The 16,376-nt window shown below is 42.9% G+C and overlaps 1 protein-coding gene and 1 long non-coding RNA gene across 4 annotated transcripts in view; one reads left to right on the plus strand and one right to left on the minus strand.

Annotated features, from left to right (window-relative positions):
• CA10 (carbonic anhydrase 10) overlaps positions 1 to 16,376 on the minus strand; it is a 469,786-nt gene that overhangs the window by 79,901 nt on the left and 373,509 nt on the right. The window lies entirely within an intron of this gene.
• LOC138916154 (uncharacterized) lies at positions 9,377 to 9,978 on the plus strand. The gene is made up of 2 exons (XR_011422987.1): positions 9,377 to 9,545; positions 9,637 to 9,978. It is a non-coding gene; the product is annotated as an uncharacterized lncRNA (long non-coding RNA).

A 16,376-nucleotide genomic window follows, 5' to 3' on the forward strand; every position in this document is an offset into this window, starting at 1 on the left:
GGTACCCCCATCACTGGGAACATCAGCACTGACTCAGAGCGAAGTCCTTGTATATAATCACGTCTTACGCACTTCTTTAGCCAACGGGGCCCGCGTGACAAGCCAGTAGGCAACTGTGACTCTTGAATTTCCACTTCTTTAATGCTGTTTTTTCTGACCCTTATCACAGCAAAGTTTACAAGCAATCAACTCCCTCTGTCCTTGCTTTAGACACTGCCTATAGTTCAGGCGATCGTGAATTCTGTTGCTCTCTCTTCATTACTGGTGGCTGAAGAGGCACCTGCATCACGTTCCCCACCAGCCTATGCAGGAAAAAGCTATTTTGAGGAGAAGCTGACATTTTGAGAGGAAATTTCCAGTATTTCTAAAAGAAATATAATGCAGGACTTCTAAAACTTCCCTGAAAGTCATCTTTTTGGTTCACTTCTTGCCCACCCAGCAAATAGCCAGCCACTGCAGCCCTCTCTGGAGGCATTTCAGGTGGGACAGACAAAGCTGACCTGTTAGTAGCCACACAGTGAGGGTAGAGAGGATGCCTGGGAAGACCAGGAAGGCAGACTCAGAACTTCAGCTGGCTTGTGCTGTACTGTATCATATCATTTCTGCTGAATCTCATAAATCTCTTTTTTCTCTAATCATGGGGATACTGAGGTGACATTTCTTATCAGAAAACACAAAAGGCAAGTGAACTCATATGGTCAGATAAAGGGAAAATAGTCTTAAACAGATATCTATCTTAAATGACCAATGGACCAGGACAGAAGGTGAATCAGTGCGGCATAAGTTGGTACCACTATTATTCCCACTTTACAGATGAAGAAACTGAGCCAGACGCTGGTAAATAACTTGCTCAAGGCTAGTACTGGCAGTAGAGCCAAGAGTCAGGTCTGCGCAATCTGGCTGTGCTCACAATCCCACGCCAGTGCGTGAGTGCAGTGAATAAAGGGCTTTCCTCCGGATTCTCACTGCAGACAGTGCCGTCTCCTAGAATAGAATTTGGCAAGAAAGACTGGAAAAGTCTCCTTACCTGAACAGAACTGTGAGGACATGGATTGTGTAGTATTCATATTTGAATTTAGAGACTGGCAAAATAATTCACATAGTAGGAACTCAAATATGTGTCTATGAGGAATAAATATAAGTCATGACACAGAGTTTTGGGATTATTCATTATTTTGCATTACTCATTCTTCTGTTTCCTTTATGAGGAAGCTGCTAGACACACTGGTTGGACCGTGTCAAGCATTCTGATGTAGGAATATATTCTCCTGAGCCAGATTCTCTTTCTGAACTTATTGGCCATTATTTCCTGGTAGAAACGTTTTGTAAATCCGGCCAGAAAATCAACAGGGACTTCAGCAAGGTAAGAGGGATTAATGTGTATTTGTAGTGAAGTGAATCTTACTATACCTAAGAAGTAGTTGGTTTTGCAAAGTTAACCCTGATCCCAGCTCTTAACTCAAGCAAACATTCTTTTCCCTTTTGAAAAAAAAATCGAATATATGCCAGTATGAAAAAAAAAAATGCATCTTCAATATTAAAGGTCCACTGTAACTGAACTTTTCTTTTAATTAAAACAAGCACCGGAATTAAATAATATAACCTGCCATGTTGATTAAGCTCAGCCGCTGCCCCAGAAAGCCGTGTGCTTCTAACCTGTTGGCATTTTTCTAAATGTGAATAATGAGAAAACTATCCCAATGGGGATATCCTGGACTTTGAAATTCAAAAGGCTTTTGGAGTGTCCTACATCCGGGACTCTTAAAAAGTTAAGTCAACACTAGGGGCAGAATAAGTCCTCCAGTTGTTGCAGTCCTCAGAAGGGACAGACACTAGATACAGTTGTCACAGATTAATCACCAGGGCCCAGATAAGATGGTCCTGACTGAGGTGGGCAACAGGAAGCCAGGAGGATTGGCCATACAGGATGGCTCACACCAACAGGCTTATTATTGAGAAAGTGAAAATGGCGCCTAGTCAATGAGTAACTGTGAACAATATAAATAATTGTTTTCTTTTTGTTCTGAGGTTTGGAAACTGACAGTGAGACAAGAGATGACATGTGTAAAGGCCCATCGATTAAGGTAGAAATGTTCCTTTTTTTCAGGGGTGGAGTCTGTATTTTAACTATTCTGTCCCATGTTAGATCAAATCCATCCCCACGTCCGCATTTTCTTATCCACGACATGTCATCAGCCAAGTGGAGAAGAAAACAGACGGAGAGGGAAGGGGCTGGAAGCACACATTCTTGACAGCCACTCTGTGCCAGACACACTGCTAAGGTTCTTCACCTCATACTCCCGTTCTAGCCAAACAACAACTCTCTGAGGTTGATATTATTATTACTATTTTTCTCATTTGGGAAGAGCCTACATAACTTGTTTAAGGGCACACAGTAAGTGGCAGAGCTGGGATCTGAATGTGTGTTTGATTGATGCTAACCCCTAGGCAATTTATTTAAGCCCATCCTGTGGCTTATGCATTCTTCCTTATGTAGAAAGGAAGGAGGGAGCGCGATGACAGCAGCCAGGAAGATGGGTGACATGGTTGTGACGTGCCACGGATGTCCCTGTGATGAGTAAGATTGTTGTGACCCTCAATCACCAGATGCTAAATTCTGTGAGAGCACGTTATGGACTGACTATAGTCCTTCTTTCTGTTAATAAGTGATATTCCTATTTGTCTTGGATGGTTTTATCTTATTTCCACCACATTCATATTTCTCTTTCAAGAGCCTGCTCATGTCAGAAAGCTTTCTCCAACTCCCAGATGTGGGTCAAACGTGCCAACAGCACTTTAGTTTGTGGATTTTCTTGCGCTGAACAGAAAGGAGCTGTTGATCTCCCCCACCACAGGAGACATTTTTTGAGGTGTCTACATAGCTTACAATGCCAGCCTTCTCCATATAACTGCTCTCCCCACCACAGGGACAGGTCTCCAAGACCTGTTTATCTACATGAACTTGTCCCACATGCATAGCTGATTGGGTCACAGAGGACATCAGATCCGGTTTGGAAAATCAAATCTCTTCTTTGGAAAATTTGGAATTGGGATGAAAAGCCAGGCAGCCAGTCAGTCCAGGCTGGTCTTGACCCAAAGGAACACAACTTGGGAGCTTAAGGGGGGCCATTTATGCCCTCCACATGCACAGAGAATCAGCAAAAGGACAGCTTACAGAGAGAATGGGAACAAGGCAGCCATGCAGAGATGAGAAATGGAGTAGGAGTGGTTCCTGGGGTCATGACCTTGTTTCAGTTCCCGTTTCCAGTCTCTTCACGGCCCAGTCACCTCTGAGTCCTAGGACATATCCCAGAGGCCTTCCAGTAAATTCTCCTTGTAGCTTAACCTAGCTTGAGTGAGTTTCTGTTATTTGCACCCCAAAGCACCGTAGCTAAGATGCTCTCAGGAACTTGAGCTCCACGAGGACAGTGGCCAGATTCGTTCCTCAGTGTAGCCCTCGCCTAGCATGGTTCTTGGCTCAGCTCCATGAATTTTTGTCGAATAGCACTGACTGAATACAGCTTTTCTATCTAAGAGATAAACATAACACTACCGGATCCTCCCCCAAATTGCCATATCGTCTAGGAAATTAAATGAATTGAAACCAAGGGTTGGTTGATTCCATTGAAAGACCGGTCTTGCTTCGTTGTCATTCTATCTCATTTCCAGTTTGAGAAAGCAGGTGTGGTGCAAAGCTGAAAAGCACTCAGCCAAGAGAGACCAGCAGGAGAAAGTGACAAGCGAGACAGGGTATGAAAGGGGCTTGTTTTGTTCTGTGTGCTTTGGAATCCATTTGTTCCTTAATTAAGGGGAAAAAAATCACCCTCCAGCTAGTAAAGACACCCCTAAGAAATTAAAATAACGTAAATCAAGCTAAATGAATACTCCAGAAGCAGCACTGGAGCTTGATGGAAGAGAGTATGGATGCCCCCGAGATTTTAAAAGCAAAGCCTGCAACGGCTTTCTGGAGCAGAAACACTCTCCCTTTTGTCTGATGGCACTTAGATGCCAACACCAAGAGGGATTTATAGAGGAGTTTAAGGGGACAGCGTCTTCTTGCTGTTCTGGCTCTCAAAAGACAAGAATTGAAACAAAGCCTAAATGGATGATGATGATAATTCCCGGAGTTTCTTCCCAGGGGCACTTAGTGTAGAGAAATCACTTAAATTGTAATTAAAATACACAAAGCAAAATGGTTCAAGGGGAACGCATAGTTTCTAGTAAAATATCTTACTAACCACAGGAACATTTTACCTGGGAAGTAGCTGAATGACTGAAGTGTGACAGAACACGTGTGTGGGTGTGTGCTGGTCGTACGGTGGTGACAGCAGGGACATGGTTAGGAAGTTCAATATTTTAAGCATCATAACAAGTAAAGGTGAAATCCCCAAGTGGGCAGAAAATCTAAGCTTTAATTTTTGGTGTCACATCAAATGATCCAAATGTTCCTTAATTTCTCAAGCTTTTACCTTAAAGGAGGTATGATGGTGGCTACTTAGAAAGTATACACAATCTTGGGGGGAACCTCTCCAAGACAACATAAAGATTTTACTACAGATCAATGTTTCTGACTCTCCAGACAGCACAGTGAGCCCTCAATCAATGTTTATAGTGATGATAAAATTATGTAGGGAGATTGGACTTCCATGGGCCTCTTGGTGCTGGAAGGGCCCTGGTTGAGCTACTCTGATCCATTGATTTTTTGGACGTAGGAAAGGAGGTCTGGAGGGGTTAAGTGGCTTGCCTAGACATAGGGTGACCATTTGACTCCTTGTGCAAACTGCAGCAATTTTGAGCGTTAAAGGAGGTACCATTACAATGACACCAGGACCAACTGGTGTCAACCTGGACTGTCCCAGGCAGACCAGGGAATGCAATCATCCTATCTAGACAGCTCCAGGCTTGGCCTCAGACTTACAGGCAATGAGAAAATGCTCTACTTGGTGGTGTCCTTTGCAAGAAGGAGTTGCTATCTGGAGACAGGGAAGGGGGTTCCTAGGTGGCCAGATGGGGAGTGCACATCACACGTGCTTCAGCTGATGAGTGTCCCCCACAATTCTAAGCTGGTGTTAGCAGGGACTTGACAGGCCCATGCAGGGCCTCTGTGAGCATTAGAAAAAGGTGTAAGTCTGAGGAGGACAAACATCTTGGCCAGCAGATGGTGCCTTTTGCAAAAAAAAAGGAGACTCTTCCTCCAGGAAGTCCTATTCCAGGAAGTATTGGCACTGATGAGAAAGTGGCAATCAGGAAAGGGCTCTGGACCCATCTTCTTGGAATAAGCATGTTTGCAACCAACTCACAATGGCTGATGGAATTTTTAAGAATTTCATCTCTGGTATGGACACTACTCTGGATTCCTGTTAGATGAGGATGGAGGATAGAATGCTGACCCTGGAAGACGGAGCTCGAAGAAGCACGCCGTTGCTGATATCAGCTACCATTTTTGGAGCACTCACTGTGTGCCAGGCACTGTTCTGAGCACTTCACATATATTGATCCTCTTAATCCTCCAAACCACCCTATAGGGTGGAACCCTTCTGCACTCTGGTTGTAATGATGGTTATGCAAATCCATGCATGTGTTATACCTTCAGAGAATTGATGCCCAAAGAGAAAGTTAATCTTACTGCATGATAATTTAAAAGATAAAGTTAAAAAAATAAAGACTATACTGCTTGAGCCCATTGATTGAAATTTGAGAAAAAGTAAAAATAGTGATAGCAGATCAGTGGTTGTCAGGGGTCAGGGCTGGGGGGGATTGACTGCTGAGGGACATGAGGGCAATTTTTAGGATGATGGGAATATTCTAGATCATGGTGGTAGTGGTGGTTCCATGAGTATCTATTTGTGAAAACTGCACACTGAATTGTACAGTTAAAATTGCTGAATTTTATTGACTGTAAACTATACCCAAAAAAGCTGGGGGGAAACAACCCTATTGCATGGGCATCACTGTTAGTCTCATCTTATTCATGAGGAAACTGAGACACAAGGAGGTTGAGCAGCTTGCCCAAGGTCACAGCTAACATGTGATAGAACCAGATTCAAATATAGGAATGAATAATTCCAGCCATCTTAACCTCTCTAATTAATGCTGCTCATGCAAGTAGGTCACAGATCCTCACCTGGGGCGGGAGACACATCAGCCCTAGAGAGGCAGGTGCAACAGACAGGAAATGCACAACCCCCACAGAGGACCCTACAGAAACGACAGCTGTTCTGGGGTGGCCATTTGGGTCCACCCCAATGAGTCTTTCCTGAAGCAGACACAACTATTTGCTTTGAAAGAACTGGTGCAGAGGCACTGAGGCCCAGTGCAGGTATCTGGTGGTCCCTGGGCCTTCCCCCTTTTCCTGGCTGGAAGTGTGATTTAAAACCTCCCCAGCTAAGCTCATTTTGCCACATAGCTCCTGCAGGATTCATTTTCAAAGCTCAATCCAGAAATTTCTAGCTGAGCAAATAGATCCAAAGCAAGAAAATGTATTCACCCAAGTTACCTCTGAGACAGAGGAATATGGTTTCTCATGCTTTGCAGAGGGAAACAGATGTGTGTATACACAAACAAATTTGCAGATATATAACACTTTGCTTATTATATTTCAAAGACGTGAAAGAGAAAACAACCATGCATCTATATGTAACTTCCCAGTTGCTGTCCATCTGAGACGGGAAGGTGAGTGATCTACGGTCCTCAGCAGGTACATGAAATGATGCTGTGTCATATTTCACCTCGCAATTGTGCCACTTGGAGAAATAGGCTCCTGACTCACTTTACAGCTGGAAAAGGGACAGGCTATTCTTAAGGCTTATGCACAACTGGGAGGGGCTCAAAGATCATCTCAGGTAACACACAAGGCACTTGTGATTAGAGGGAGCAGACTTACCCATGACCAAGCAACTACTCAGAGGCAGAGCCACACAGGTGAGGTGACTTGTCTAAGGTTACTCAGCACAAAGCTGGAGTCAGAGACCTGGGTTCAAATCCTGACTCTTCCTTGTACCAACCTTCTGATCAAAGGCAGGTTCTCTAACCTCTTCAAGTTTGTTTTTTCCTAAGTAATATGCTGCTAATTAGTGCTAGCTCATAGGTGTATTGTGAGGATTGGTGGGATAACGTACTGAGCCCAATGCCTGGGTCATAGTACTTGCTCAATAAATGAAAGTTGATGGTAGTAATCGCATTAGTACATTGTGGTTATCTTTCTAAGTCTCATCTGCAAGGCTTTCGGACAAGATGAGTTCTAAGGCTTAGGCTGGCTAATAACTGACTTGTACAGCACTTTACAAAGCCCCATCACAGGAGTATTTTCTTTGCACAGCACAATCACCCTATAACGTACATAAGATTGGCATTATTAGCCCCATATCGCAGTTTAAAACGTTAAGGAAGGCCAAGAATCTCGCCCAATTCTGCCCTCACCGAGATCAATCACACAGCTAGTAAGGGACAGAATAGGGTCTTGAAATCAGATCTTCTAAGTCAAGATATTGCCCTCTGCCCGATGGACTGAGTGTCTGACTCCTAGGCCAACATCCTTTCCCCATGGTGTGCTTGTCTCCGCTTCCCTGCAGCCCTCTTCCAGGCCAAGGCAATACGGCTCTTGGAGACGGCCTCTAACAAGCCGATCCAATGAATAATCATGAGAGCAATCCTTGTGTTGCCCTTTTACCGCTGAGATGGGGACAGATTTATAGAGGCTGACTCTGGCTGGTATTTGGGAATGGATAATTACCTTCACTTACTATATTCTAGGCTGCTTCGGCTAAATATTTACTGCCCAGAATTCTGCCCTTTCCAACCAATTCTGAACACGAGCATGCCACAGGCAACTAAGTGGTGTAATTCATTCGGGGCGACCATAAATCTAAGGCTTCCACCAGAAATGATGCAAAAAATTAATGGGACATGAAATCAAGTAAATGGAATTGAGTACAGTAATTAGTTCATATTTTAATCCTCAGGTCTGTTTATTATCCGTCAACTGGTGAGCAATTAAGTCGGCACCATTGAGATGATTAGCTTTGTTTCAGCAAAAGTTTATCGATATGTCAGAGCAAATGATTCTGGGGCTTTAAACGGCTTCATTTTGAATTGTAGAGGAGCACATCAATGGAGCGGCTAGACATCTAATGATTTAATTTTGCAATATTATTATCTAGATTACTTATATTTAATATTATGGAGCTGTTCTGGATGGTTAGTGGGGAGAGTGGGCGGGAGGGGGTATTCAAACCGTAGAAAAGCATTGTTTATATCCTTAGGTTCTTAATGCCTTTTCATACTGAGACCAAATGAGGGATCTTTAAGGCATTTCACTTTCTATTTCAGTCTTCCAATCTTTAATTTCCGCATTTCTTGCAATCAGGCATTATAATGGTTCTCACACTGGGGGTATTTTTGTTGGGGGTGATTTGGTTGACTTCCAGATCCATTTCCTCATGGATGCTCCTTAGGGCTCATGTTTGTAAACTAATCTACCAGTGTCTTTGCCTTTTTGAGGCTGACCTTATAAATGCTCTTATGATGGGGTTCTGCTCACTAAAGCCAGAAATCTGAATATCAGGCTACCCTTGTTCTACTAGGTAACTAAACCAGAGCACCTAAACAGGCCTTTTGAATCTAGGATTTGATATAATTTAAAATTGTATTTGAAAAATTTAAAATCCCAAACTAAGAGTCAGGAAACTTGGGTTCTGGTGCTAATTCTGCCATTGGATCTCGGTGACTTTGGGTAGGTCTCTCGCGCTCTCTGGCACCCGATTTTTCCTTTGTCAAGTAAGCAGGTTAGAAGAGATGACCTCAGTGGGGCTTCCGACACTGACACTTCAGATGGAGGCTTCGAGCAGCCTTGCTCTTTCCAATGGCAGGTCTGTATCTTGAAGCGGGAGGTTGATCTTTCGGGGAAACTACAAATTTTAATATAGTGTTGACAGTGGTCAGACTGGTCATGAATGGGTCGTTCTTACTTTGCACCTTGTTTTTCAATTGATTTTATTCCTGTGGCTTTGGAAATGGATTTAAAAAAGAAGAGCTATGGGGCTAGCCCAGTGGTGAAGTGGTTAAGTTCGTGCGTTCCACTTCCGTGGCCCGGGGTTTGTGGGTTTGGATCCCAGGTATGGACCTACATGCTGCTTGTCAAGCCAGAGGAAGACTGGCATGGATGTTAGCTCAGGGACATCTTCCTCAAGCAAAAAGAGGAAGATTGGCCACAGATGTTAGCTCAGGGCCAATCTTCCTCACCAAAAAGAAAAAAGTAGAGCTAGTTCACACAAGTGTTAGAAGCAGTACTCATCCTCTAATTGCAGTGTTGTTGGTTCCTAAATAAAGGAAGATTCCACTCAACCCTCGTAAAGCCATGACCAGTGATGGTCTCCATGGTGACAGTTAGGTTCTAGGCTGAACCCTGATCAAGCCCCAGTTGCCCGTCTTTACTGTTGTCTTTGTGATATAACACCCCTTTGCCTGCTTTAGATGGAAGACTCGGGGATACCAGAGTCAAGTGGAGGAGGATGGTGGTCATCACAGTGCCATCCTGGTGGGACCAGGTCAGAGTTACAGTGCAGGTTGGGGTGGAGTTAATGGGATAATGAGTTGACCTCAACAGGTTGTCTTCAAGTGCAATGTCTTCTCTCTTAGGTGGCCCCACAGCGTCCATCTAAAACTAGCAATCCAGGAAGCTGCAGACTTGACTGGGCTGTCCGTTCTCAGAAGTAATTGTAAAGAAGTTCAAAGGGAAAATTCCCTATCCTTAGAGTCATCCTCTGCTGGTATCGTCATAATCTGTCCTACCACCATCTGGGCTTCTGACCTTGGTTTGCTTTGCTTCTTGAAGGCCAGTTTGCTCACTCTGGGTGGTACTGGCTCCCGAAATCCACAACTATGGCTTCTAGCATCAGCCAAGACAAGTCCCCTGGTCTGCTCCTGGGAGTAATTCCAGGGCTGAAATGAGGAATTTAAATGAATTTTACTAGTACTTCAGCTATCAATTGTTCCATTACTCCTCCCAGGTACCCTGAAGAATTCACTTACCTAGTGTTTGTGAATAATTTAACATAAAACGCCTAGAACGTCTGTTCATATTGACATTAACTTTATTAGGTTTGCCATTACAGCAATAGAATTTAATGCATGATATATTGGGCATAATTAAGGCACTCTGAAAGCTACAGTCTTTTAAATTATCTTCATTTACTCATTGAATCTCTTCGTTCAACAGCATCTACCAAGTGCTGGTCATGGGTATGGGGAGATATTAAAAAGTACAACCAATTCTGTGACTGCAGTTAACAGTTCATTTGGGAAGACAGGGTCCTCTACTAGATTGTAGGTTCCTTAAAGGCAGGCCCCATGGTCTATAGGTCTTTGAATTTCCCCCCGGGCTAGGGCCCGGAGTAGGTGAACACTCATTAGTATGGGGTTTATGGATAAAACTTGGCCTATATTAAGCCATGTTATGAATCAGAAGGCCTGAGCTACGTCCAAACTCAATCATTTATCATCTGGATGGTCTTGGGCCTTAAGTCCCCACGTGAGAAGGAGATAATTTAAGGACAAGTTCATTGAGCTAGTGTTTAGTGATTAAATGGGAGAATTTATATCATCGTGCTTTGGAATTCATTCAGAGTGGAAGCCAAAGTCCATACGAAGTCCATGCGAAGAGGACAAGATCTGCAGCAGCCCCCGGCCCCACCCCTATCTCTCTGTCTCCCCTACCCTGCACATGCGCTCATGCTGCTCCGGCTCTTCCTAGGACGCTCACAGCTCTCCCCCACTTCAAAGCCATGGTACTGGCTGCTGTCTCTGCCTGGAATGTCCTTCCCCTAGACATCCCATGGCAACTTCACAAATGTCATCATCTCAGTAACACCTACACTGGCCACCCTATTTACACTTGTAACTCTCTATCTCCACTCCTCATCCTCTGGTCCCCCTTACTCTGTTCTATTTCTTTTTCCATAGCATTTGTCATATGCTAACTTACCATGTACGCTTACTCATTTCTTACGTTTATTATTTATTATCTGTCTACCCCCACTGGACTATAAGCAACTTACAGGCAGGGATGTTTCATCTATTTTATTCACTATAGCACGTGGTAGGCACTCAGTCAATATTTGTTAACTGAATGAATGAATGAATGAAAGTAATTCACAAAGCACATAAACAGTAGTCAAGTGTTAGCTGTGACATTCTGTAGCCATCTACGGGCATGACTAAGTTCTGGACAGCACTGCACAGTAATTGACTCAAGTCTGTGCCTTGTCCCTCCAGTGGATCTAAGATTCCTCCAAGGTGACAACTGTTCAATCCTTTTGTGTTCTTTGACACATTTAGAATAGGACTAGGTTAGTGCCTCATGATTACATTCTGAATTTCTCAAAGCACACTTCTTTCTTAGAGAAAGCCTAGAATATGTCTCAGTGGTTACTGCAAACTAAACCACTCTTCCCTTTTTCCAGTTTCTAATGAAATTTGATGCTTTGGACAGCCTTTATTGAAACACTTGATCTTCAATTTAAATGAGGCCGTGTATTTCCTGTACAGTCAATGAAGGCAACACATGCAAAATTCCAGCAAAAAAAGCCTATAAGGCTTGAATTGCTAGGACTTCAATAGTTTATTGCATTATTGATTCAGTGGTTGAACGACGCATTCCACAAACATCAATTAAGCACCTACTGTATGGCGGGCACTGTGTTAGGTGTATGGTGTACGAAGATGAATAGTAAAAAACGTCTGTCCTTAAGGGCTTTCCCAAGATCGTTTACTCCTTCCTTCGGCAAACATTTACTGACTCTGCCCTCATGTGTCAGACAAGGTATGAGATGCTGAGAATACAGCGATGATCAAGATAAAACCCCTATCAACAAAGAACTACGGTTCCAACAGAAGGGAGAGGAAACCATTACAAAATCTACAGTGATGGGCAATTCAATAGTTTGGGGTCAGCAACATTTTTCTGTAAAAGGCGAGGTAGTAAATATTTTGGCCTCTGGAGGCCAAATATGGTCTCTGTTGCATATTCTTCTTCTTTTTAAAAAAACACAATCCTTTAAAAATGTAAATCATTCTTAGCTCCTAGGCTGAATTTGGCCCAAAGGCTACCGTTTGCAGACTCTTGTCATAGACGAACATACAGGATTCTCTGGAAGTCAAGAGGAGGCAGCATGTTACTGGCTGGGAGGAGGGAAGGGGGCTTGGAAAGCCATATGGGAGGAGGGGCTGTGCTGGATACAGAGGAGGGGAAGGGGCAGAGGGGACAGCTTCACCATGGCACTCGAGTAGCGCTTCCTTATGTATTACCCATGCATCCTTTATTCTTAAACATCTAAATTCTCATACCCCTCACATCTCCAGTTGTGCCAACGGAGCATCTCTACCAGGAGGTCCCAGCCTCCCAGCAAAGCGCTAATTAGATTGCAGGAGCGCTTCCCATCAGAGCCATTCAATGCCTGCTGGGGCTCTGGTCCTCAGTCCTGTGCTCCTCAGCACTTTTTATACCCTGGCACACTGCAGGACAATTTGGTGTTAGTTGCTTATGCCAACGAATCTGTGTTGCTTTAGTGAAACCAGTCTCTCAAGGATGCAAATAACTGATTCCTGTAAGAGGACAAGGTCTGCATTTTCTGTTGTTTAGTCTCAGTTGTTGGCTCTGAGATAATTGTTTTCTCGTTTCTGATTCAGAGCCACTAAGAAATATATATATTTTACATAGGACTTTTATTTCCCTCTTTTAATTAAACAAATCTTATCTACATTACCATAGCGACAGCTATGGACTTCTTCCTCCCTCAGATGTATTTGAGCAGAATCGGGGATTCGAGAGGCTGATAGTTGCAAGGAGGATGTGTTTCTACCCCACCTTCAGGGGCAGCAACTGTGTCAGGCCACACAGCTGTTCCTCCATCCTCTCCTTCATGCAATCCAGAGAGAGCCATTTCATAATCCTCTTCTGGAACAATCCTCAATATAATCCGCATTACTTTGTATTAAAAATACAAACAACTCTCTCAACAGACTGTAAGCTTCTCTGGGCAAGAGCTGGGCTGTGGAGCACAAGCACAATAGTCATGTGAAGAGTGAGTAAAATACAAAGGAGGATGTGGCCACAGGTACCCCGTGACGTGGCTGGTGCAATTCTCAGGGTACCGCCTCATCTCTTTGAAAAGAAGAACTTAAGGAAGGTTTTCAAAATGAATATTTCCAATTTCCTCCAAATAAGAAAGATCCTTCTTTGTCTAGCCTCATTCCTGCACCTTAATCCACAGGCATGATTCTTTTCAAATATTATCTTTCGCCTGGTTAATGTATTCGTTTCTTTTCATAAATACCCTACTTTATACCGGACGTTAATCTAACCACTTTAGACATGATTAGCAAGCTACTTTCTTATTAAAAACAGTTAATTTTCCCTTCTTAAAAAAATCGAGACATTTGAATCTCTGAATATGCTCATTTATCACCAACCCCCAACAAGGCATCCAGGAGTTTTTCGTGTAGGACATGAATAATTTTTATAAAAACGCAGTTGCTGACTGTGTCGTACATCCACGCAGCTTTATAAAACAAAGCAAGTGATTACCATCAATTATAATAACCTCACTAGACAAGACTGCAATTAATCTACAGCTCTTCAGAAAATGACTGTTGCACTGTGCCAAGGAAAATGCCTGGCATTAATTGACTTATCACTATCAGCAATGATAGATGGGGCAGATGGCAATGTGATTATTCATTGTCAACAAAGTAAACACATGCTTTGTTGCTAGAGGGCCTACTTGAGTCCTCACAGAGGGTAGCCAAAAATAGAGACCAAAGGTGGCTTTGAAGTCAGCACAAAATAAAAATAAAACATTAACTTACAGGACGGGATATATTTACTTGAACTGGGGCTAACCCTCAGTGGAATCCAATCCGAGGACATGTTCTTTAAGGAAGTCATCGATTGTGTAGAGTTTCAGCATTAGAAGGTGCATTAAAACTAACAGCCCATCCGCTCATTAGGATGTGAGTGTCTTTTATGAAGTTCTCAAATTCCACTCCATGCTAAATAATTCCAGTGACGGGAATTCCCTATTTTCAGAGGCAAACTCATTCCATTGATGAACGGCTCTCATTGTTAGAATGTATATTTAGCTGAACTCTGTCTTTCTAGAACTTCCCCCCATTGACCTAGGTCTTTTCTCTGATACCACAGAGAAGATGCTAAAATTTTCTTGCTCACTAAAGCCCTTTAAACATATCAAAGGCCAAATGCCTATCCAACTGCTTTCCACATGACATTGTTTTGGTGCTTCCAATCTTCTGGTTTCTTGCATCTAAACCCACACCTGTTTACGGATCACTCATACTGAGACCCTTCACACTGAGGTGCTCAGAAAGAAAAGTGATACAGCTGATGTGGTCTACCCGGGACAAGGTATGACCATGCTTATGCTGAGCCTAATGCTCAAGGTTGCCTTGGGCAACGGATGTGTGTGTGGCAGTTCTGCTTGGGAAGCTGTTCTCCAAACCCCATCTGTCTAGACAGCAGCCCAGCTCTGTCATTTCTGGGGGCAGTTGCCTCTGGGTTTCTCTTTTTTATTTTTGCTCAGTATGGTTTTATGGATTAAGTCCTCATGCTGAGAAACCTGGGATAATTCACAGCCTGAGTTGAAATTGGCATAGTGGTCACTAACCAAAATCTCTTGGGGGGATTTTTATAGACGTGCATAACTGGACCCCATTCCTGGAGACTCTGAGTCAGTTGCTTTGGGGAAGGACTCATATATAAATATTTTGATAATATTCCCCAGTTAATTCTGATTTGAAACTCTGTTTAAATGCTTTCTTCATTGAGAACACGTAAGGATGTACTACTGAGTGAGTGCTTCACAAACCTAACCATAAGACTCTCCTGAGCTTTAGCAATGCAGATTCCTGGGAGTGCCTGATACCTGTGATCTGGGTTAGGTCTAGAAAAACTAACACATTGAGAGATCAAATTGTTATAGATTCCCCTTAAGGATCTCGGAAGCACTCAATTACTGCAAAATTGTAGTTCATATACAGGTTACAAAGCACCCTTATTACCTATTGAAGAAACAAGCAACTGTATGGAATTCTACAATGGAAAGATTTTAGCCAAGTAATCATTTACATTTTTTGACTCATTCATTTCATAAATTGATTCCTAAGTGCATTTTTACTCTGAGGTCATATTGTGAGAGGCTCTGGACTATAACAGTTCAGCAGGGGAGAAAAACAAAGAAATAACAGCAAACAAATAAATGAGAAAAGAAGTCCACAAATGAAATAACTACAAATCTTAAAATAACATATATTTAAAAAAGAAGAGTTTATCTAATTCTGAATATTCTCTAGTTTGGCCTGGCCATCCACAGTCACTCTCAATTCATGAGCTTTGGCCCTGCTCTCATCATAAGCTCTGCTATACTCTAGCTCAGGGTCTGCATCGCCTGGGAGTTTCCCATTACAGTGCCTTTGGCAGACATTCCTAATCAATTCTAGCAATTTTTTCCTACAGATCCAGAAAGGAAACTCATATGCCTGCTCAACCAAGTCCTCTATGAAGCCATTACTAACAGATCACAGATGAAATCTATGGGTAGCTTCCCCAACACACAGTGCCCTACACGCCTGGAGCCTTGGGTGCCCCTCATTTCCTGCTTTATCTTTGTTGTCTATCACCTACTGAGTACCTCCAGCGCTCCCTGCATCTGGAATCCCACTTAATTTCCAAAATAACCTTGAGAAGTGTCTAAACTTAGAAGCCTTAGAAGGCTCAAGTAATCATTCTAAGATCACACAATTAGCATGTATCAAAGCAGGGGGTACAAACTCAGGCTTTTTGACTCTGAAGCTGATGTTCTTAAAATCGTTCTGCCCAGTTCAAAAGGCACCTCCTCTGTGAAGCTTTCCCTGACCCCTTCAAATAAAATTTGTCACTTCTTTGAGTTCGCCAGGGCCTTTGTACATCTCCACTGCAGCATGACACTATACTTTAACGATTTGAATATAGCACTCTTTGAGCAACTCTGGCAGGAGCTCTGTCTTTTTTTTTTTTTCTTTTTTTAATCCCTGTGTCCCTGGTAAGTAGTAGAGTGCCCAGGCAGGTTCTCAGTGGATGCATTTTGAACAATCATTAAAATCTGGCCACTGGACTCATTAAGGTTGTGGATCTCTTTCTCAGTGCATGGCCTTACTATATTAAAAACAATGCCAGGTTTAAACATGATGCTGATTTAAAAACACTTAAAAAGACCAAGTCGATAATGGATACATACTTCTGCTATTTCAAAATATTCTTGACATCAGTTATTGAGGACTCTTAAGTAGAAACCTAGTTACAGGATATTTAGCATAGAAGGACCAAT

This window comes from Equus caballus, chromosome 11 (assembly GCF_041296265.1).
Source record: "Equus caballus isolate H_3958 breed thoroughbred chromosome 11, TB-T2T, whole genome shotgun sequence".
Taxonomy (NCBI): domain Eukaryota; kingdom Metazoa; phylum Chordata; class Mammalia; order Perissodactyla; family Equidae; genus Equus; species Equus caballus.